At 48.0% G+C, this 23,968-nt stretch overlaps 1 protein-coding gene across 7 annotated transcripts in view; it reads left to right on the forward strand.

Annotated features, from left to right (window-relative positions):
* Ptpn3 (protein tyrosine phosphatase non-receptor type 3) overlaps positions 1-23,968 on the forward strand; it is a 152,178-nt gene that overhangs the window by 24,351 nt on the left and 103,859 nt on the right. The window contains exons 1-2 of one of the 7 annotated variants that reach the window (XM_076934927.1): positions 14,426-14,509; positions 16,616-16,779. The exons of 1 other annotated variant lie outside the window; for it this stretch is intronic. The gene's annotated coding sequence lies outside the window, so the exon portion shown is untranslated. Of the gene's footprint in view, positions 1-12,977; positions 13,138-13,963; positions 14,199-14,370; positions 14,510-14,853; positions 15,005-16,615; positions 16,780-23,968 lie in introns of those variants that run through there. 5 more of the 7 variants (XM_076934926.1, XM_076934924.1, XM_076934923.1 and 2 more) reach the window with 5 other exon arrangements.

The following is a 23,968-nucleotide window of genomic DNA, read 5'->3' on the forward strand; positions in this document are numbered from 1 at the left end:
CTGTGCATGGTATCTATAATTCTAGCATAGGATCACACACCTTAGTTATTCCATCCCAGCAACATACAGGAGGCAGACACTACTCACAAATGTGAGACAGACGAGCCATTAAGACACACAGAGTCCCTAACAAACACTTGTAGTGAACACCTTTCTTCAGAAAGCTGAGAGATTAGAGTGGCGGTGTTTCCTAAGCAGGTGTGTGTACTCTGCCATCAGGAGAGATGAGCAGGGTTGACTGCCACACGCCTTTCAGAGGTTTGTGGTGGCTGGGCTCCGGGGTTTCCAGATGCCCTCATTGGTGGACCAGTTTCACCCAGGAGTTGCTTAGTAATTTAAGTCATGACTCTCTGGCCTGGGTGGAGACCAGGAACTACCATGGCGAGGGGGTTCTCTGGACAGTTCAAAAGCCCAGTGACTGGAAAACCGGTTTGGTGCAGTGCTTGCACTGTCTGTCTTGGCATCCTTCAGATGTCCTCATGCCAATGCAGTTGCCCACTTAGACCTTCCTAACCAGTCTTCTGAGATGGGCTCTATGATCCGTATTTTAAACAAGCCTCCAAGGTCCATTGGCTCATTTGTTTACACACATATCTTTGGGTCTGGCTACAGGATGGAAACCATTCCAGGCTTGGGGAGGTACTAGTGAATAAGACCAACTACATCTCCCTTAGAGAAACAAGTTTTGTCTCAGCTCTTGTAGGTGGGGTCTGAGAACCATTGCTTTAAGATAAGAGGGGATGTCACCAAAGAAGAAGAAGAAGGGTGGCAGGGGTAGGAGAGTTGACCAGAAAGAGAACCATAAAACACAATTTGTTTGAAGGTTTTATAATGGCATCTGATACCATCGCGTGCCTGTTTTCAAAATTAAAATAATAACAAGGAACTAGTGTAGGGTTATAGGAAACAATGTTGATCTGGGGTTAGGTGAGCAATTTGCCTATGGAAGAACTCAAGTTAAAGTCACAGGGATCCCTTACCCTGCCCACCTTAGTTATATGTCGCTGGCCACAAACCCCCTTCAAAACACAGGGCCTGGAAAGGAGCACTGATTTCTTTTTTACTTCTTATGATTCAGTGTGTAGGCAGGCAGCTCTAGTAATCTGCTTTAAGTTGCATGCTGGGTCTCTCCCCACAGCGAAGTTAATCCTGGCTTTCTTTTGTTGTTGGGGGAAGAGCCTGCCGGCCCCCACCCTCCCTTCCCCCCTCTACTCCCACCCCCTCCCCCCCTCACATGCTCAGTACAAGCAGGCACCAAGCTCCATGCTAGGCTTCTTCCCTAGGCAATGTCTCAGGGCTTTCCCAAGGCCAGCACAAACAAGCAGGCATCCTGTTTGCATTGACTGATGTGCCACGGGCCAAACCAAGATGGAGTCGTGCCGAACCCAGCATGGGAGGGAAGGACGGATGGTGCGGACACCAGAGAGTTACTTCTTTGTCTGTCACTACTAGAATGTGTCAGTTATTCTGCCAGGGTCTGTTTTGTGTACTCTCTCTCTTTCCTATTTGGGATCCAGTTGATATGCTACGTCCTCCCCTAGCTCTTACTTATGGGGATGTAGGGATCTTCACTGGGCTGCTGTCAAGGAGCCATTAAAGCTGCCATGGGACCATCAGGAAATCCTGGTCAGTGCTATCTATAGTGATCCTAAGTTAAAGATATATACTCCTGTATCTTTTGTGCATTTGTTTCTGGGGGCAAAGTCAAAGTTTTGTGGGAAAGACGGAGATGGGGGAGGGAGGGAGGGAGAGAGAGATCTTTGTGTTGTGGGTCTGAGACTGGAACTCAGGTCACCTTGCTGCTCCTCTTCTAGACTATGGATTGTACATGCACAACTATCTTTGTTTGCAATGCAGTGTTGTGAGTACAGCTTTGTGTCTTATGATACTGCACCAATAAAAATGACCCACGCAATTTCAACCCCTGCCAAATAACCGAGTTACATGATAAGCAATGAGACATGCTGTTTTAATTTCCCTTCAGTCACTTGGTTCCTATCTCTAGCTAGTATCAGCCATGCTATGGTGACTCATTCAGTACAGAAGTCTTGATCTGCACTTGCATTTTTTTTTCTTCCTTTGAATGTACTGAGGCTATGTTTTCTTTTCCCCTTACATTCGTGTAAGGTGTTCGAGGTTGTTTCAGTGTTTCTCAGTGAATCGCTGAAGAGACAGTTTTCTTCTGCACAGATGAGTGCTTCCCTCCGCTCCAGTGAAAAGCCGGTCAGACACAGCCAAGCCTTTCAGAATGGGCCCATTTCCTCTTGTTTGGTTTCCTCTGAGTTGACAGTCCTCATCTTTCCCCGTTTCCCACGTGAGTACACAGGACAGCCTAGCTGGGTTGGCTTTTCCCCGCCTTTACCACAACTAGAGAAAACTGTACATATTCCCACGGTCCCCTTTGTCCAAACTATGGAAAACTGGCCTTTCGTTACTCAGAAACTGGCATGGGCTGTGTTTGGGTCAGGAGCCCAACACAAACTACAAAGAGTGACCTCAACCCAGGGAACTTGAGAAACATCTAGATAACACTGTTGGGAATTGTTCCTTCACATGAACTGGCATTTAAACTATGTACTGGTTTTATGTACATTTTTTTATATTACTCAAGCTAGTGTAATGGAAAAAAAAAACCCGAATTAGCATTCATGAGCCAAAGAAGGAGCTTACGGACAGGAGTGCAGCTCAGCTGGTAGGGTACTATCCTAGCTTCAACAGGTCCTGGGTTTGCTCTCTAACACTGTATAAACCAAGCGTGGTGCTGCATACCTGTGATCCTAGAATGTGGGAAGTGAAGGCAGGAATATCAGAAGCCCAAGATCGTCCTCAGCTATGAGACTCTAGCTGCAAAACACAAAAACATGCAACAAACTTGGTTGGACTAGATAAGAGTATGTCAAAAGGTATTCTGGAGCCGTGAGCATGGCTCGACGGCTATGAGCACAGTTCGGTGGCTCTGAGCATAGTTCAGTAGTAGAGAACTTGCCAAGCATGCCGAGACCAACGGTTCAATCTCCAGCATCAAACAAAATATGGTAACTGAAGGTTAAAGAGATGGTTCAGTGTTTAAGAGCAAAAACTACTTTCCCAGAAAATCAGAATCGGTTCCACAACCACTTGCAACTTAACTCTTCTGGCCTTCAAGGGTGCCTGCACTCACCTACACAGACACACAGATACACACACACACACACACACACACACACTTAAGATAAAATTACATGAGAGTTCACAGCTGGATGACAGATTGGCACAATTGTATATAATGTGTTAATGTGTGAATTTGGGAAATATAAATGCAGCAGGAGGAGGGGGGTCCCTCCTGTGCAAATGAAGATGAACAAGAAGAGAGAGACCTAAAGGCCGCCCACGTGTGTCTCTCCAATAGTGTGAAGGTGAAACATTGTCAGTTGCTTCTAGATTGCAATGAATTTGAAACCATGAGACACAAAAGAATTATTACCCTCTCATTATTGCCTGATAATTTTGATGAGGATTTTACTGGCTGTGTTATTGTCTGTCCTTCTGTCTAAAAGTGGAGGTTACAGCCCCAGAGCTGGTTTGAAAACACCTCACTCAGCAATGCAGGGAGACAATGAAAGGGTGTGTCCTTCACCTGCAGGTGACTCTGTTGTGGAGAGTGGGTGGGGAAACCTAAAGCCCTAACTCCTTTGGCTGCTTCAAGTAGGCAAGACAATGAGAGAGCATCTAGACACCCAATCCAGACTTTTTTCTTCCTTTCAGGATCTGTCCACGTCACTTCTCTTACTCATGACTGATCACTTAGGTTCTAACAAGATTTTTTTGTTTGCTTGTTTTTTGTTTTTCGAGACAGGGTTTCTCTGTGTAGTCCCGGAACTCACTCTGTAGACCAGGCTGGCCTCAAACTCAGAAATCTGCCTGCCTCTGCCTCCCAAGTGCTGGGATTAAAGGAGTGCGCCACCACTGCCCAGCTAAAAGGATTTTTGACCAAGGACTGTTAAACATAACAGAACTCCTTTTGTTCAAGGGGATCAAGCAAACATGAGCTGGCATGTGGGTGCTGGGAACCAAACCTGGTTCCTCTGCAGAAGCAACAAGTGCTCCTAATGGCCAATCCATCTCTCTAGCCCCACCATCATGGCAGGGCAGGCATGGCGGCCGGATTATGGAGTACCTACCTGATCATGTGGCATCCACTGGCAGGATGCAGAGAGGGATGGATGCTGGTGTTCATCTTGCTTGCTCCTTTTGTTTCGGTCTGAAACCCCAGTGCGCTGGCTTATGATATCCCCGCTGAGGGCAGAGCTCCTTACTTAATTAACCCAGTCTAGACATTCTCCTACAGATATGCCCCAAGGTGTGTGTGCCCTTGGTGATTTTACACAATCACAAAGTATGAGCCCTTTCTGGAAAAACAAAACAAAAACTAAAAGGGGGAAGGAGGTTGGAGAACAACCACAGATCCCTGGCATTGGGAATAACGGAATTTCCACAAGTCTCCCAACGGGCAAATGCACATTAATAGTAAAATGAAGATCAAACAGTGATGTCAAGTAGAGAAGAGCACCCAAACACCCTGCACTGGAGGAGGTCAGCGGACTCGTGGCTAGTGAGGACCATCTGGGAAAGAGGAAACCTTGGAGACAAGATTTAAACCCCGTATGATCTCAGCAGGCAGCCTTGGTGGTCTGAGTCCTTGCAGAAGGATGATGTGGGCACCTTTCATCCCTCAAGGGGAAGCAAGCAAGGCACTTGGCCCAATGCTTGGGCTGCAGAGGCCAAGGCTGTGGTGATCTCAAGGACCTGAGGGAAGCTTGGGAAGGCTACTATGAGTTTGTTTTGTTTGAGTTTGGTTTGTTCCCTCCAAAACTTGTGTGGAGACCTGATTCACTGTGTAGTGATATTGAGAAGTGATAGGGTCTAAAACTTGACATCTTTCTTACAGGATTGGGTTAGTCATCCCCCCCACCACAACCCCACAAGAACTGATTATGCAGTAGTACTATATGCCTGCAATCCTGGATGGTACCCAGAAGGCTAAGGTGGTAAGAGGAGTTCCAGACCAGCCTAGGCTACAAAGCCAGTTCCAGGCTACTTTGAGACTGTGTCACAAAACAAAAGGAAACAACAGATGGGTTGTAGTGGTGCATGCCTTTAATCCTAGCACTTGGGAGGCAGAGGCAGGTTCATCTCTGAGTTCGAGGCCAGCCTGGTTTACAGTGTGAGTTCCAGAACAGCCAGAGTTACAGAGAGAAACCCTATCTTGAAAAGTCAAAAAAGAAGATGAAGAAGAAGGAGAAGAAGAGAACGAAAAGACAAGAAAAGGAAGAAAAGAAAGGAGAAAAGAAAAGAAAAGAAAAGGAAAGGAAGGAAAAGGCAGTCAAGGGTTATGAAGCGAGGCAACCCTTCCAGAAGGGCTCTTCACTTTCATGGAGCAACATAAAGCCTTCACAGGAAGATCAGATGTGACTGTCCAGTCTAGGCTTTCTCAGCCTCTAGATCTATGTCATAGCAACAGAAGACAACAATGAAGAAATATGAGAGTGACATTTTCTGGTGCGACTGCTGGAGAACTGCATCTTGGGAGGCAAGGCTAGGAATAAAAAGGAGCCGTGTGTGTGCAGGGCTCCGAAGCACTGCTTGAACGTCCTGGCAGGAAACCCTAGAAGCCTTGTCCAGCCACACCCCTTACGTGAAGAGACGTGCTTTGAAAACTCCGCTGTCCCCCCCTGAACACGAGCCCTTTAACTTCACATGTGACTCATGTTTATACAGAGGCACCGCTGGACAGCCTGTTTGTACCGTGATGCAATGGATGCATGTCCCATGGAAAAAATGAAAAAACCATCCCAGCAGGACGCCAGGGCGCAGTTGAGGAAATCCTGTGATGTGTCATCCGTGCAACGCTAGAAGGTCACCAGAGCACTGGGCGGTCCAGCGGCAACTCTGTTCTTGAAATGTCACCAGGAGGTGGAGCGTAGTGTTCTGGGCACAGATCAAGTTTCTGGTGTCTCAGGGATGAACTGGAAAGTCAAGCGAGCTGAGTTCTCGGGTGATGTCTTTGCCTGGATGTGAGTTCCCACAGAGGCCTGGGCACCGATATTCTCCCACTGGCTTCTCCCACCACAGGCTTGGAGCAGCTATGTCAGGAAAGCATCATTCCTGACCCCGAGGTGACTGTGGCCGTTTTTCTTTCTCTTTTATCCTCATCCAAAACTCTGTTTCCTGTTCCACCCTTCAACCATGTGAGTTTCCAGTGGGCGTTAAGAGAGCTTGAGGCAGGGCACCCTTCCAGCACCCGCTCTGTGACTGTGCCCTGATGTAGCCTTGACATGTCAAAGAACCAGCACTTTGCTCTTGGGTAGTGGAAACAAACAGCAAAATATTTTTTTGCAAAATAATAATAATAATAATAATACTCGCCCACGATTGTTTCTCCAAGAGATACAACACCTTTATTGTAAAATAGGCTAGAGATCACCTCGTAGAAATTCTTCAGAAGACACCAAAATGTTTAAAAGGTAAACATTCACCCTCCCTTCACTGACTGGTCCAGTCCCTCCTAGTGAGCCAAGGGCCTCTCTGGGCTGTTTTTCTGTGTATCTTACCTACTTTAACATGTTTATTTTAAGGTCCACTCCCCTTAGCAAACATCATCCCTGCGATTACTACCTTCATCACTCCCTCCTTTCCTGTCACATGATTAACTGCTATTGGTCTCAGGAGAGGGGGCCAAGGTCAAGGGAAGAGAGCCTGACATCTCGAAGTCTTGTCTGTAGGGGAGACTCCATCTCCATCTCCACCTCCATCTCCTCTTCCTTTCCCCTCTGCCCTTTTATTTGCGAGATTAGAGTATGGCCGGAACGCTTGAGAAACCACTCTCTCTGGGCTCCGGAAAGTGATAGTACCCATTTCAGGAGAGTCCATTGCTTAAACATGGCAGCCACAGCCCAGGCTTCCTTCCTCTGGTTTCTCTGTCTCAGTTTCTAAAACCTCAATACATTAAGTTTCCAGAGCAGGACCCCAAAGTCCTTCAACTTACACTTTTGCTTTCCCAAAGAGCAGCAAATTCATAGGGTCTATTATGTTCTATTAAATTCATAGGTTCTATCAGTTCTAAGATTCATCCCTGAGGGGCCTGCTCAGGGATTCCTGAAGGTGCAAGCATCCTAAGAGAAATAGTCAATGCTGTCTCTCCCTATAAAGACAGTCTGAAAGTCTGGCTGACCTTCCTGTTAGGGACAGCTACTGTGTGATGTTCAACTCTTTATTTGAATCGGTGATCACTGTCAAGTAGACCAAGAACAGCATTTACCTTTGGATGTGTTGACAGGTGCATTTAGCTGCTAGGAAGCTGACCATGTCTGACAGGAGAGCTGAGTCCTTCCTGGAGCTGGTGGAGAAAGCTCTTGTCTCAGGCCTCAGAGATCTCTAACCGGTTCTCTGGCACTTTCTCCAAGGTTTCAGGCTTCCTTCTTGTATAAATGCTCCCCCAAGTGTATCAGGATTCCTAAACCCTGTGTGAATAACTCCCTCTTACTCTTTCAGTCTTAGTTTTAGTGATTAAGTTTCTCAGTTCTGTATAAGACTGCTGTCTCCAGTAGCCCAGAAGAGTCTTAAACCGATAAGTAGCTGAGGATGACCTTGGGGTTTTGTTGTTGTTGCTGTTGTTTGTTTTTTGAGTCACCATCACACTGTGTATTCTGGGTTGGCCTAAAACTCACTATGTAGGGAGACCAGGATGACTTTGAGCTCACAGAGACTCACTTGCTTCTGCCTTTTGGGTTCAGGGATTAAAGGGATGTACCACTATGCCAGGAAAGTTTAACTTTTTAATCCCTTACCTGTACCTTCAATTACTGGGATTATAGGCATACGTCAGGCATCACTATATCCACGTTTATGCAGTGCTGAGCAGAGAAAGCAGTAGCCCTCAAGCTTCTGAATGCTGAGACCCTTTAATACAGTTCCTCATGTGCGGTGACCCCCCCCCAACCATAAAGTTACTTTTGCTGTTACTTCATAACTGTAATTTTGCTACTGTTATGAATCATAATGTAAACATCTGATATGCAGGCTATCTGGTATGCAGCCCTGCAACCCACAGGTTGGAAAACCACTGAAATAGAGCCTTGTGCTTGTTAAGCAAGCTCTCTTGTGGCTCAGCCATATCCCTAAGACTTGCTCATCACCCCTCCTATCTCCCTGCATTTGAACACATCTCCCAGAGGAGAGAGAGGGTGGTTTGTTTTGTTCACTGTCACTGGTGTTTCCCAAACATGTAGAGTGGTGCCTGACACACGGTAGTGCCTAATAAATAGTTGAACGAATGCTGTACATTTGAGGGGTCCTAGAGTTGATGAACACTTCTTTACTGATACCTGACAGCTTCCTCCTTTCTCTTTTCTTGGGTCAGGTGACCCACAGCCACCACAGGAGAAAAACTGGCTTGGTTCTCCATGGAAAGTTTCTTCTAGTTTCTCATAATCTCTGAGTGTAACCACTCTTCCTCTCTTTCTGCATTTCTTTCTCTTGCCAGCTTTTAACACTTGCTTTATTCCCTGCGCCCCCCCCGCCCCCCAATAGAAGAAACCAGGCTTATTGTAAAATGAGAGCCTTTGAGCTGGAAGGACATCTTTCACATATATAAGATACCCTCCATAGCTGCTTCTGTATCCCTCAATGCAATAGTAAGACCTGGCCACTATTCACTCCCTTGTGCAGTTCATTAGTCTTACAAATACACACATCAGGTTGGAATACAGGAAGCTGCTCCAATCATTCTGAGTCCAATCATTCTGACCCACGCAATGGCAACCCTCTGTGGTTCAACCCAGTGATTTTTGTCTCAGTGGAGGCCCTCCAAAGCACAATGCTGTAAGCCTTATTCTTTTCACATGCTCCATCAACACCACTTACCCATCCCTCTCTGTTCTGGAACCCCTTGTGAGCTTGCATTAACAGCACAAATAATTCATAAGCATTAGCAAGTCAGTGGGGAGCCCCGCCAATCAATCACTGTCCAGATCTCCTGAGTCTTGATGATAATGACTGATGGTCTGTGGTGCTTTTTCCAGTAAACTCTTCCTACTAATTCTCCCAAACAATTACTGCTATGCAGAATCCAGCACTAGGTATTCTACACAAATGGTGTCTTCCTGGGGCGGCTGCTAACTATGCTGCTCATACCGCACCCCTCCTCCATCAATCTGGTCTATGACTAGTGGTAAACTTTTAGCCTGCTGTGTATCTTCCTCTGTCGTGAAATCTCCCCTCAGTCTGTTGCTTGGGAATTTTTGGATTTGGGAGCCAGCCCCATTAAAGAGCAAACTAATTTTTTTTTTTGAGCTTAACAGCAGTAGGGCTGTTCCCAGGGCCCCTAGCAAACAGCAGTAGGACTATTTCCTCACAATCGAGGCCTGAAGGGTCTGTGGACTGTGTGTCTCTAGTGAGTTGTGACTCTGTCCCCCAAATGACTGCCTAGGGACACCATCTATCTACATGAGTCCCTTTGGGCCTGGATCCATTCTCCATGGCTCAGTACAGTCCTGTTTGTAACTGGGCCCCCTTTGCTTTAGAGCTGGCTAAATTTAATGGTGAAGATTACGTGTCCATCCAGAAACCCCATTCACATAAGACTGTAGACTGGAAGATCACCTGTCATTCAGGCTAATAACATCATGCCAATCCAGCTGCACCAGATTAAAAGGCTGGACTTGAGTATTTTGGCCCCGAGAACAAAACAGTAACAGGAGACCAGAAGGGGAAAAGTAATCTGCGGTCTACAGAGCACATCAAAGGAGGGAGAGCAAGGCACGCAAAAGACAGACCAAAAGGACAGCCTCCTCTGCTCATCAGTCCATGGACAGCTCCTTTACTGTGTGTGTGTGTGTGTGTGTGTGTGTGTGTGTGTGTGTATGTGTGTGTGTGTGTGTGTGTGTGCGTGTGTGTAACAGATTGTAAAACCTGACACCCAACTAGGACATCAATGGGCTTGGCTTCAGACCCTCCCCAGTGTCACCAGCTGTGAGCCCACCCATCACTAGCTGTGAACCCACTTCCAGCTGTTTTCCATGAAACTGAATGAAAAACTAACAAAACCAAACCAACTCCTGTAAAGATTGAAGAAAAAGTTCATAGAAAACATTGTCCACATTTGAACTTAATCACAACAGTTTAGATATACACAAGACGAAATTAATTTGATCTTTTGTATGTTTATTTTAGGGAGGAATTTTCTTCATTGTGTGTTTTTAAAATTTTGTTCATTTTTCTTTTTAATGATTTATTTTATATGCATTGGTGCTTTACCTGCTTATATGTCAGAGTAAGATTGTTGGTTTCCCTGGAACTGGAGTTACAGACAGTTGTGAACTGCCATGTGGCTGCTGAGAATTGAACCCAGGTCCGCTGGAAGGACAGCCAGTGCTCTTAACCGCTGAGCCATCTCTCCTGCCTCTCTTTTGTTTTTTGTTTGTTTTCTTGAGACATGGTCTCTCTACAGAATCCTGGAATTTGCTATGTAGATCAAGTTTGCCTAGAACTCACAGGGATCTACCTGCCTCTGCTTTAAATACTAGGATTAAAGATATAGGCCACCATACCCAGGTATTTATATATTTACTATCACAAACACAACATCAAGACATTAATCAACATAAAAAAAACCCACTAAAATATAGAGGTGGGCATGGTGACACATGACTTTAACCCCAGCACCCAGGAGGCAGAGACAGGCAGATCCCTGAGTTCAAGTCCAGCTTAGTCTACAGAATGAATTCCAGGGTAGCAAGAGCTACACAGAGAAACCTGATAGGTTGGTTATTTGTCTGCCAGTGAAATGAGCCAAATTAAAATATATTAAAGGCAGGTTTGCTGGGAAACTGCTCTGGGTGTGTGTGTGGGTGTAGGTGGGTGGGTGATTCACTGGCCCCAAGGACTAGGCCAAGGAAGTCACCATTGGGGGGGGGGGGAGTAGGAGGAAAAGAAAGAGGTATGTGTGCAGAGGAGGAAGAGAAAAGGGAGAGACAGGGAGAGGGAGAGGTGGAAAGAAAGGAGGGAAGGAAGGAGAGAGGGAAGAGAAGAAAGAGGGAGAGAGGGAAGGAAGGATGGAGGTTGGAAGGGAGAAAGAAAAAAGAGACAGATCAAAATGTCTGGGAATTTTGATATATATATATGACTCTGAGGAAGGGCAGCCCAGTTTCTGGGCTGGAAAATTAAAAGTTGGGGTCAGGGTCTGCCAGATAGAGACTGAGGGATGCTGGGAGAACCTGGAGGCCAGGTCTCCTTTGGTATGTACAATATGCACATCAGTCCCTTGTCCAGGGACTGGAAACCAAACAAAACTCTGTCTCAGAAAAAAAAAATCACATAGAAAACAGCAGTAACAACACTTAGCAGTTAGAAGATAAATTTAAGGAGGAAAAACCAACATTCCCCCAAATTTATTATTACTGTTATATATATATATATACTGTTATATATATATATATATATATATTTTTGTTGTTGTTGTTGTTGTTGTTATGTTTTTTGAGACAGGGTTTCTCTGTGTAGCTCTGGCTATTCTGGAACCAGGCTGTAGAACAGGCTGACCTCAGACTCAAAAAGATCCACTTGCCTCCACCTCCCAAATGCTGGGATTAAAGGCATGCGCCAAATGCCTGGCTTTAAAACTCTATTATTTATGGCCAGTGTGTCTGTGTCACTTTTCCACAATTAATTGTTTTCAGCATTTTCATTTATCATTGTTTTCATGTTGCAGTAGTATAGTTTCATAATTTCATTTATTTATTGTGTGTATGTATATATGTGCGCACATCTGGAACGTCAGAGAACAACTGGCAGGAGTCATTTCTCTTCCACTCTGTGTGGGTCTTGGGGATTGACTGAACTCAGGACATAAAGCTTGGCCGCAAGTTACGGAAAGGTTATTAAGGACCCAGAGAGATTTAATTGTGATAATTATTTCACCGAATGTATCAGAACACAATCAGTCATTACCTTTGAACATTCACTTTGTTTCCAGTTGGATGTGTATTCTTTTATTATATTCCTAGCTCTATTATGGTGATTTCAAATTCTGAGTTGAAAAAAATCTTGCCGGGCGGTCCTGGCGCATGCCTTTAAGCCCCTTTAAGGGGGCAGAGGCAGGCAAATCTCTGTGAGTTTGAGGCCAGTCCGGTCTACAGAGGGAAGAAGAAGCCAGGGGCTACATAGACAAACACTGTCTCGAAAAACAAACAAAAATTTAATTAATTAAAAAATAACTTTTAGCGCTTTTCACTGAAGTTCTCAGCTATTTTCTAGCTCAAATCTGAGGACATTGCTTAAATAGTGATGAGCAGAGAAAAGGTAACAATTTATTCCGGCAGTCTTTAAAGTGTCCAGCACTAACAATTGCCAGGTCCCATACCTTAGCAGTCCAAACGTGTTAGATGATGACGGATAACTGAGATAAGCACTTCAGGAATGAGTCTACGGGCAGGGCTTAGTTCACTGGAAGAGATTCGTGCATACTGTGTGCAAAGCCCTGAATTCAAGCCCCATCAAGGGGAAAAATATCTAAAGTGGACTGAATAAATTCACGTTCCTTTTTTTTTTCAGTTCCCACACTCCCCCGGATGCAAGCGTAGGCACTTGTATTATTTAGGGGACAGAGAGCGCAAGGCTCCGGTAGCAGATCACACAGCAGCTGGTAAAGGACATTGTGTGCAGTCAGTTGTCTCTAAATTCCAAGTCTTCCCACCAAGCCTGGGGGAGGTGGGTGACCCAGCACTCCCTGCCGGGAGGTAAAGACTGATGGCCAGGTGGGACTCAGTGGGCAGCCTCGCCAACCCGTCTCCAGGGAGTTCTTCCTTCCGGACGCTGGGCTCCCTAGGCTCTGAGCATGCCCAGTGCTCTCCCCGCCAGTCCGAATAGTGCTGTCTTGGCGCCTGAGCTCCAGGTTTTGCTTGCGATCCTAGGCGGGGCCAGGACAGAGCTGCCCCAAGGACTCTAGGCTCTGTCGGAATTCCCCGGACGCGACGTTCAGGCAGCTACCGCAGCGGTGCACTACCTTGGGACCCGGATCAGGATCTAAGCCAGAAGTCAGGCACGGCTGAGGGTCTTATGGTGACATGGGAACAAAAGGTTCTCGGGACATCTAGCACCCAGGTCGGACCTTGGGATCCTAACCATCTCTCCATCCTTTTGTTAACATTTTCATTCAACAAAACGTTTTTAGTTCTTACTGGAAGCCAAGCGTCGTTTAGAGGCTGGGTCTTTTGAGAGGCGGAGCTACCGAGCTGACACTGAAGGGACGTACTCCTTAAGGGGGAATCTAAGTCCAGAGAGACAGCCCGTAACCGACTCCAGCTGCCCCTCCGCTCGCCTTTCCGTTTCACAGGCACAAAGCTTGCGCTCTTTTTTTTTTTTTTTTTTTTTTTTGCACCGGCTTTTTCATCCCAAGAAAGCGTCCTCGTTTAGCTGCGTAACTGAATGGTATTTGTCACCTGATTTGGTTGTTCCACCAGCTTTCACCGGGCCACCCCCTAGCTTTCTTGCCTGGCTCCCTTCCCCTGTTCTTAAGAATTTAACACCTAAATACACTGCGTTGTTTACGGACCTGTTGTTTGTTGCGAGAAACTCCCTCCCAAACTCCCAGCAAGGGGCAGGAATTTTGTCTATATATTAAGTGTGAAGAACGTAAGTAACTGTTGAATGGATTAAGTGATACATGTTTGGAAGACGATAATGGACTTGGAGAGGGAGCAAGAGGTCAAGGGCTAATTTAGAAAGGAATCCAGAAAGGTCTCTTACGAAAGGTACCTGACCGGTGAGAAGGCGCAGGGCACCAGCAAAGCGGGGGGAAAAGACGTCCTACCCCGAGGGAAAGGCAGTGCAATTGTCTCGAGGAGGGTCAAGTTCAGAGGGTGTGATGGGAAGGAAGGTGCAGTCGGAGCGCAGGAAGGCAGGTGTGGGAGGAGGCGGAAGAGGCCGTCTGGAACGCCCGCCACTAGGGGCCCTGCAGGCTTTGGGAAGGGCTAACCTGCCTGGTGTCCTAGGACAAGCAAAGGAGCCCCGCGACCCCCAACTCAGGCACGGAGCCGCTAGAATCAGCGCGACCCCCAACTCAGCCACAGAACCACCGTGCAAGGCTCGCTGTCATTTCAGATTCGTTGAGCGCCTAGCCCTTGCCATTCCTAGGCATGCAATCCCGGAAAGCCAGGCACACAGTAGGTGTTCGATAAATGCTAAAGGCACGAATGCCTGCGTGCGTGAGCCAGGGGACTCGGAGATCTGCGGGAGTTCGGGAGGTAGTACGCGAAGGCCAGTGGCAGCGTCCCACGGGCTTGCCCCAAGCCCGCCCCTGTCCGGGTCCCCCGCCCCGCGCGCGGGCCCGTCGCGGCCACAGTCGGGCCGGCGGGAGCCGCCCGCGGGTTGCACTGGGCATGCTCAGACGGCGGCCAGGTCGCGGAGCGAGCGAGCTTCCGTGCCGCCCGCCCGTGCGACCTACCTGGGCGCCTTGCGCCCCCGGATGCTGCAGGTATGGGAGACTGGGTCCTGCGCGGGGAGGGTCAGAGCGCTGGCTGCTGCGATCGCGGACACGCGGGGCTCACCCCACCCCCACCCGGTCCGAGACTCAGCGGACATGCGGGAGGACTAGCGGGAAGGCTGGTAGCCCCAGGTCCCCGCGCCACGTCGGGCATCCGGGGGGCGCAGGCCAGGATCACCTGGCGGGGCTGGGGCGGGGCGCGGACGTGGGCGGCAAAAGGCTGGGCGTTCTGAACGCGGCGGCGCGGGCGTGGGCGTGCGCTCCAGTCTGGCCGAGCCTTGGGCTCGGCGCCGAGTTATCCGCAGCCAGGAGAGGGGGCGCCCGGCTTCGTGGATCCAGCTCTCCGCGGTCCGCGAGGCTCAGCCACCCTGGGCGAATTCGCCTCCAGATTGCAAAGATGGCATTTTCTGGGCCTGGCACGAACTTCAGTGCCAAACCAATCCGCCCCGTTCTGCGGGCGACCGGGTTGGCTTCTGTTAACTTGCGGTAACACTGCTGCGTTGTGCGGGGAGAGAGCGCGCCCCGGAAACCCCCGCCCCCGGTTGCTGCCTCCTAAACTTATTAGGAACTTGAGGGTTGCCTTTAAAAAATTCATGAGAAGTTAAGATAACTTGACACCTGGTTGTTCCGTGAAGGTACAGGGAACTTGTGGTTGGGAAACCCGAGACCTAGGTTCAAGTTGGGCTCTTCCCCTTGGCCAGCTGGTGACCTTGGACGAGTCGTTTAACCTCTCTGATCCTCCATTTCCTCCCCTGCACGCAGGCAGTAATAATGCCCACCTCGCCTGGTTGGTGGTGGATTAAGTAGGATAAATGGTGTGGAGGTGTTTGGCTCCGTGCCCGGCACAAAGCAAGCGAGCAGTTGGCGTGATGTGATTTTAATTCAGTTTGAGACCCTCGCGGCTCCCATTTCGTCAGGAAGGTAGAATTAGGCAGCCGTTTTCTGGGTCTGTGTTTGTGCCCAGGAGAACGTCTGCTGAAGCTTTGAAAAAGCAACTCAACAGAGCGGTGGTGAGCTGAGAGCCTCTTGTTTAATGGCAGTTTGTGAGTTCAGAAACTCCAGAAGTTGACACTCTGGCCTCGCTTACAGAAAGAACTATTTTTGCAAGACAATCCGTCTTGCAAATGTCAAAGAGGATGAATTGGAAAACCTGGCTGGGAAAGAGATGCCTATGCTGCAAAACTCTCATACTTAACCTTACGTTCTTGGATTGGGGTCTTTTGGCTTCTCACAGCGGGTTGTGGCGGGTACCCCTTGTGCATTAGAGAATTCGGAACAGCCTCCGTGGTCCCTGCTCAGTAGGTTCCCGTAGCAGTCCGCTTCCAACTGTGCCTACCAGGAATGCCTCTATATAATGTCTGGGTTCCTCCCCAGCCCTCTGCCTCCTCTTTCCCCTTTTAGTAGAATTAACTGAGATAGCCTCTGCTTTCTGTGTAACCTGGGCTAAATGAGGATTTCATCTGGATTTTTTTTTTTTATGATAATATTGAAACTCTGCAGTCACTTTGCAGAGCTGTGTATATGGATTGTCTCATTTCAGTTTTACAGGTCTCCCTCTGAGACTGGTGTCACTCCCATTTTATAGAGGAAGAAATCCAGGCTCTGAGCAGGCCACTGTACCATCCTGGGTGTGACTGGGATGGAGAAAACCAAGGCTTCTGGCTCTGGGGGCAGAGCTTTTTCTTCTGGATAAGACTGCCATGTGTGGTGTAGAAAGACCTTACACAGATGTCTTTCCTGATAATTAAATCAAGATCTAGACTGTATTGGAAACTGGAAGCCTTCCTGAGATTGACTAGTTGAAAATTAACAATGGTCAGTTATTTTCTGACTAAAAGTAGGCCATTCTAGTTAAATATTCTAGCATATGAGCGCTCCCATAAATCCCAGCATACAGTTAATGGAATACCAGTCTACTGAGAATTAGAATAGAATAAAACATGCCTAATACTCTATATTGATTTTTGTTATCCCTGGTGATTTTGTCTCCTCCGTAGACTAGTGTATGCAAATTAGACAAAAATGGCAGACTGGAGGTTACTGGGGGCATTTAGAATAGCTGAGGTGTGTCTGTGAGCAAATGTTTCTGCTTGGCAGGTGCAGGGCTGTGGGTAGACAAGCATGAATAAGCCAAAGGACCCCCAACCTGGAATCCAGGGATCTTCCATGAAGCGCAGGCCAGATCTGTGATGGGCCTTAGTGTGGCTGTGGACCAAGATCTCAGCTGGAAGCCCTCAATTTTACCTGACCCCATAGCAAAGGTATGGTAGCTTTTAATATGTTTGTTGAGGTCTCAACTCCTGCCAGCAAGACAAGGTCAGAGACCAATCTTATCCCAGGAAGGTTGTAGGTTGGTCATTGGTCTCAGTCCTAGGATGGTAATTGCTCTCATTTTTTGTTGGCTGTGACCTGGAAGTTTAATACCAGTGTTGTACCCTCCCCCTCAACACACACCACACATCTGTGAGCTGGCAAAGATAGAGTGAGATCAGAGATAAGAGGACTCATTGTGGCTGTCTAAGCTACATACAGGTCTGTGAGTGCAAGAGGCACTGTTTTCTAGAATGGGTATAACTTGCTGGAGGAGCCCTAGACGTGGCATACTCTCTTTGCTTCCAGTTCCCAGGGACTGGTATGTTGGGAAGGGATTGGTGATTTGTGGTCCCCCTCTTGACCGTAATTACAGGGCTCACCTTCCTGCATCAGTCAATTCCTGGAAAGCAAGGCCTGGCCCTTTTTCTCTCCTCAGGCTCTGGCAGGGCTGGAGTGCTGGTGGGCCGATTCTCTGGTACCTTTCCCTTATACTGCAGGTGAGAGAGGACTGGGTCTTGTCCCCATCGCTCTTATCTGGGCCCAGTGACCTCAGGCTCTGACTGCACAGAGGTCTCCATGAAGACCTTTTTTGGCAGAGGAGACTCCATGTAGCTCTTTGTAGTCCCTCGGCTGAAATCCAGAAGTCTTGCATTTATTTCTAGAGTTTCTGCACCCAAAGCCACCTCTACCTCCAAGTTACCTGGTTATCCCAAGGCCCTCCTAAGCGCAGATACGACAGCAAGTGGAGATTTTTTTTGTGTGAGGTCTCTAATATATGCCAGGCCTAGAGACTAGAAGATGCTGCAGAGCAAGAAGATGCAATGAGCTGTGATCTTGTTCACAGCAGGGTTGCAAAATATGCACATACGTATGTGCATCTCTCCACCCGTCTATCTTCTGAGTGATTTGAAGAAGGATCAAGTTAGATGCAAGTGATGGCAGCCATAGTGTGTGACCAAATACGAGACAAAGGCAGCTTTAGGAGGGTTTATTTTGGCCCCCATAGTATAGTTCACTGTGACAGGCTTCTTCCCTGCAAGGGCTTTAGTTATTTGGTCAGGTTGGATACACAGTCGGGAAGCAGAACAGAGAGAAGCCACTGCTCACTCTCTGCTCACTTTCTCTCTCTTATCTTTTATGAAGTCTGCGGCCCGAGATCAGGGGATGGTACCACCCACATTGTGAATGGTCTTCCCACCTTAATTTAACCTATCTAGAAAATGCCTGGCAGTCAGGCTTGCCTCCTGTGTGATTCTAGGTCCTTTCAAGTTGAAGGTCCTTATTAAGAAGCAAGGACGGCTGTCAGGAAATATACAGGGAAAGGTACGGCTTAGCACTTGCATTACGCCTCCAAGGTAGTTGGCATTTGGAGTAATTGGGGTGCTTTCTAGTTGCTGAGTCAGGCAGGCCTCACTCTGTGTAGAGCTAACTGCTAGATTTTCTTTCTTGCCTCTGCAATGAAGTACCTTGTGCCAGAGATGCCTCTCGGTGTCTCTTATTCCAAGATAGTATGGCCTTTACTGGCCACAGGACGCTGCCTGAGTCCTTACAGACACCCTCTAGCCATATTGCCTACCCAGGAAGGCTGCTTGGAGGGCAGGTGAGGGCTGAACCTGTCTACCCTGCATGTCTCCTTCAGTGGGTGGCACTCCCACTGGTGTAGACCTGCTGGGCAGCTACCAAATGGAAGATCACAGGGAGACCTGGTGGCTCTGGGCTTTTCTCCCTGTTGCTGTGGGCTCAGCTGACAACATTTTCTGAAATAAGGCTGGGCTCCGTCCTGTGAAAAGGAAGGTTGGCGAAGGCGCTCTCTGTAAGAGGAGGCCCGGGAAGTGTTTGGATATCGAGAGAGTGGAATTTTTGAGGCAGTTTGATGGTTTATGTGGAAAGTTAGGACACAGGCTGTGGAACTGGGATAGTTCTGGAAACTGCAAGCCCCTGATAAAATGTTTGCACATGCTTTAACAAACATGCATGCAGCTTGACTGCAGCTATAAACTTTAAGCACTGAGTCTCTTTGGTTCTGCATCCCTCTCTGCCTCTAAGATGTAGTTAACTCCTCCCACCGAGTCCATTTCACAGATACATTGAACAAACAAAGCTGAGAGATGGCAGGTAGAAGGCCCTGCAGTGTGGTGAGGACTTGAACCTGCATCTGTCCCTAAACTGATTATTTGCCTGTAAAGTGAAGGGAAATCACAGAACTTAGGTCTCTTAAACAGGGCTTTCTTAAGTGAGCCAATGATCCACTAAAGTCTGGGACTGTGAAAGTCCCCTCCCTTTGGTATAGGAGTCCTGGAGTCACTGCTGAGTAGCTTCCTTGTCAGGGCCTTCTCACAAGTCAAGGCTGTGAGTTCTCTTCCTCAGGACTGAAGAAAAGCAGGATTCAGGCTGGAGGGCCTTGCTGGCTGGGTGTTGTGTTTATGAGTGGAGATAGGCGTGGGTGTGGGGTGGAGTCCTGGCCTCTGTACCCACCTCCCATAGATGAGTCAGCTTTGAGGGCCAGACCAGGGAGGCAACAGCTCCCTGGCAGCCGTCCCCTGCCCACTCGGCACATGGCTTGACCTCTTCATACCCACCACGTCCCCTCCCTGTGTCTGGTTGGCAAATGCATGCATGTGGTTTGTAGAACATTATGGTGTCAGGGGACAGGAGAAACACACAGATGGTGCTTCTCCAAGAGGCAGCTGTCACCACCACCACAGTGGCCTCCACAAGTCCTGTCACCCGTTCAGTCTATTGCTTCTAGGGTAAGGACAGATCCAAGCTCAGCTCTTCCCTTGGCCCCGATCCACTTACTCTGACCTTGAGCTTCCAGCCTTGCCTCAGGGTCCTGCAGCCTGAGACTGACTGAGTTTGCAAATGGCTTCCTTCCACCCAGGCCAGCTCAGCGCCAGGGTGTAGCTTGGAATGTTCAGGCTATCACAGCCTTGCCTTGGTAGCCCTGTTCACAGTGGCAATTTTATGGTAATTAGCCTCGTTGGTATTGGTACCTGTCTCTCTCTCTGCCCTGGGAGCCCTGCTGCAAAGACAGATCTCAATCCCTCCCTTTTGTCTTCCCTTCTTCTCTCCTTCCCCCACTCCCTCTCTTTCTCTAACCTTTGTTTTTAACTTTATCCTGACCTAATCAGACTTACAGAAAAGAACACCACAAGGAACATCCCCAGCCCTCGTGACCATTGTACCCTGTTTATCATATCCCTGTGTGCAGTGTTTTTTCTCAGACCATTTGAGGATCATTGGTGGGCTCTTCCCCCTGATACTTGCTGAAAGCAGTCACATCCTTGGACATTACTATAGGACACAATTTATTTTACTTTTTAGTTACAGTGCAAAGACAACAGGTTCATAATCTCTCCTTACACTTGCACTTTGCTCATGTTAGTTAATCCTCTTCCACCCCTGGGGGGCGGAGGGGGGCTCCGCTCCTCTCCTGCTGGTGCCTTCCCCTCTTCTGCTTTCATAGTTTCAGGTGTGTGTGTATATGCATGTGTGTGTGTGTGTGTGTGTGTGTGTGTGTGTGTGTGTGTAGAGAAAGAGTTTCATATGAGAAAAAAATATCTTGTACAAATTCTACATCTTTGATTCTGAGATAGGGTCATGAAATTAATAGTTATGGTGCCGCTGCCTAACCTGTAAACCTTAGCTCACGCCACCTGCCTCTGTAATGTCCTTTGCGGAGCAAACAAAGCCTCTGCTGGAGTGTGGTGTGTGCCAGGTTTTATGTCTCTGTTTTCTGAAGCAGAACAGCTCTCCAACTTGCCTGTGACCTTGACTTTTTTTTTTTTTTTTTTTTTTTTTGCTCTACACGGGTTGGTCATTTTGTCACGGGTCCTTCAACTTAGGCTTTTTTCGTTCAACTCATGATTTTCGTCCGTAGAGTCAGGCACAGCCTGGACAGTCCAGGGTGCTCAGTAAGTACTTGATGAGTGAGCGGTGGTGGAAAGCGAAGTTTCCTGGCGTTCTGCACCCCAACCCTTTCCTTGCTGTGAGGGATGCTGGATGCAATCTTTCTATAAATAGGTTTGAATTCTATTTTTATCATAGCCTTACATCCGAAAAGGGTGGGATAGTGAGCCTACTGTTGGCACAGAGGTACAAGGAACCGACCGCAATGATGAGTTGATTGGAAAGGCCAGTTGATTGGAAGGAGAGTCACCGGTCAGGTTCCCCTGCCCACAGACAGCCTCCTCCAAGTGTATCTTTGACTCTTTGGCCTCAAGCCTCAAGCATATCGTTCAAAAAGAACATTTTGAGAGTGAGCGGGCATGATTTTAGTAAATGCATCTGATTGGCAGGCCTCACCTGGAACTGCCCTAGGTACATAAGTGCATATGTTCAGTTTACCCAAGTCCAACTTTGGGGTTGAGATCAGACCAGCCTAGCAAACCTCCTGGCACTAGAATCTTCCATCTGGGAGAAGACAAAAGCCACCGATGCCCTTGGCACTGCCTAGGGGCCCTACGTGTTCCATGCCATGGTCCTACAGGTCTGTGCCTCTGTCCCACCCCCTGAGACCGTTCCTGTCATGGCCTCTTTACAGACTTTATCTCACTTTGCTCTAACTTCACTACAGGCTCAGGTTGGATAGAGGAGCACAGTGGGTTTACGATTTAAGGCCTCAGGGAGAAGTGTGCCAAGCCTGCTGTCCCCCACTGCCTACACCAAGGGAATTCCCATGGGATTCAGAGGCCAGATGTGTAAGCCTGGTAGAGCAGGAAGCCACAGTCTCCCTAGATCAGGGTGTCTTTCTCCAACCACTCCCAGTTCAGTTCTGTGATGATCAAACCCATTGGCAGAGGCATGCAAGCAGGTGGCATTGGGAACCTAGTCACAAGGGACTGGGTATTCCATGTCCAGTAGGTACAGACTGAGGCTTGGAAGCAGAGAAACCAGGCAGGAAGCCATCCTGGAAAGATCCAAGTGACCATGTCACTCTAAGGCCATTTATCAGGAAGCCTAGGTTCCCAGGGGCAAGTGTGCACTGGGTGGGGGCAGGTCCCTGTGTGCATGCAGTCAGGCCCCTTGCTCTTTTTCTCCCCCTCAGAAACACTAATCAGAATCCCTGGGTTCCGAAGAACTGTGGGATGAAAATGGGAAGTTACACAGCTGTTTTCTGGGAAGCTGGCCAGGCAGGCTTCAAAACATCATCCAGGGAAGCACGACTTGTGACTGTTTGAGATGGTGTCTTCCTCTGTTACCTGGCTGACCTGGAACTCACAGGCTGGCCTTATAGCAGTCCCCTGCATTAGCCTTCCTAGCTCAGATTAAGAGTATATACCAGCCAGTGGGCCCTGCTCAGTGGGGTGTTTTTATAAACAGGCACCTGTTAGAGGGTCAGGTGATGGAGTGCCCCAGTTCTCAGAACACACGGCACTTGATTGCTGAGCATCAAGAAGGCTTTCTACATTACTGTTAGGTTTTGCCATATAAGAGCAAACTTTCCGCCGGGCGTCAGTGGCACAGGCCTTTAAACCCAGAACTTGGAGGTAGAGGCAGATGTAGACAAGGCTAGCCTGGTCTACAGAGTGAGTTCCTGGACAGCCAGTGCTACATAGAGAAACCCTGTGTCAACAAAACAAAAACAAAAAACAAAAAACAAAAAAACCAAAATCCTTTCCAGCCAAGCCTGGTGTTACAGGAACATAATCCCAGCTACTCCTGAGGCTGTGTCGGGATCACAAATTCAAGTCCTGCCTGGGCTACAGAGCAAGTTGGAGGTCAGCCTGGGAAAGTTGTTGAGGCCTTGTCTCAAAAGGAAAAAGCACACAAAGAATACTGTGCCTGTGGAGTGGAATGATTGTGGTTCACGTGCAAGGCCATGGGTTCAAAGCCCGGATACTATAGAAATGTCAACCAACACAAAACTTGTTGTTTTTTTTTGTTTTGTTTTGTTTTGTTTTTTGGTTTTTTGGTTTTTTGGTTTTTTGGTTTTTCGAGACAGGGTTTCTCTGTGTATCCCTGGCTGTCCTGGAACTCACTCTGTAGACCAGGCTAGCCTCGAACTCAGAAATCCGCCTGCCTCTGCCTCCCAAGCGCTGGGATTAAAGGCATGCGCCACCACTGCCCGGCTACAAAAACTTGTTTTTTTAAAAAAAAAAAAAAGGTCAGAGAGGCAAGAGCATTTTGCTTTGAGTCTCCTTATTACAGGACAAGATGTCACAGAAGATGTCACAGTGTCGAAACTTCAGGGGACCTGAAAGTAACCTTAGTCCACTTCCCTTTCATAGATGGAGGTCCTAACAAGGCACTTGGGCACGGGCCAGGTCTTGGGTGTACTTTTTTAGGTCTGCTCCGGCTGAACATATCAGACAGGCTGTGTATTTTTATTATTTGTTAGTACCCTTTGGCATTTCTCTTACTACACAAATAAGTATGTTGCCTTTAGAGCAGTTTTCCTGTTCTTTTTATACAGAAGGGATTAGGCTGGTGAGGATTTCTTTTTCCGTTTTCCTATATAGATTTTAAAGGCCACACAAACGTTCCGTTCACTCTGTAGTCTGGTTGTGTCTCTCAAATTCAGAACATCAGAATCCCCTGGAGGACTTGATAAGACTCGGGGCTGCTGGGCGACATTCTCTGAGCGCTGCTGTTCTGAGTCAGACCCTCGGTGGGCCAGCGCCTTGTCATCCTTTGCAGAGCTGTGCTAGGGTAGGAGATGATTGACGATGACAGCTCAGTCTTACTACTGGCGCTCCCATGTGGTCCTTCCTTGCTCCGATTGGTTCACCCGTGAAGTGCTTTGCTCCGATTGGTTCACACCCTAGCCTTAACCTCTGTATTCATTCTGTCCAGGACGCCCTCACTCCTCCAGGTCAGCCTACCACTCCTGCCTGTCGCTCTGTAATGCTAGAGGCATTTGAAGGAGCCGCCTCACCTTCCCTGCCTCTCTCCATCTTCCGGCCCTTCTCTCTTTACTTTCGGTCCTCCAGTTTGAGAAAAAGAATGTTTCTGGTATGGCCTTAGGCCCTTTTAACCAATCACCACCTAAAGGAGAAGAGACCCCACCCACTTCCTCCTAAGTCTCTGTTCAACTTCTCTCTACCACGGAGCACCCTGGAGGGACAGGGAAAGGGGTTCTCACCTCTCAGGATAGGTTTGCCATTCAATTCCAGTTCAGGTTTGTGGTGTTTCTCG

Source organism: Arvicanthis niloticus, chromosome 5, assembly GCF_011762505.2.
Source record: "Arvicanthis niloticus isolate mArvNil1 chromosome 5, mArvNil1.pat.X, whole genome shotgun sequence".
In the NCBI taxonomy this organism is placed as follows: Eukaryota; Metazoa; Chordata; class Mammalia; order Rodentia; family Muridae; genus Arvicanthis; species Arvicanthis niloticus.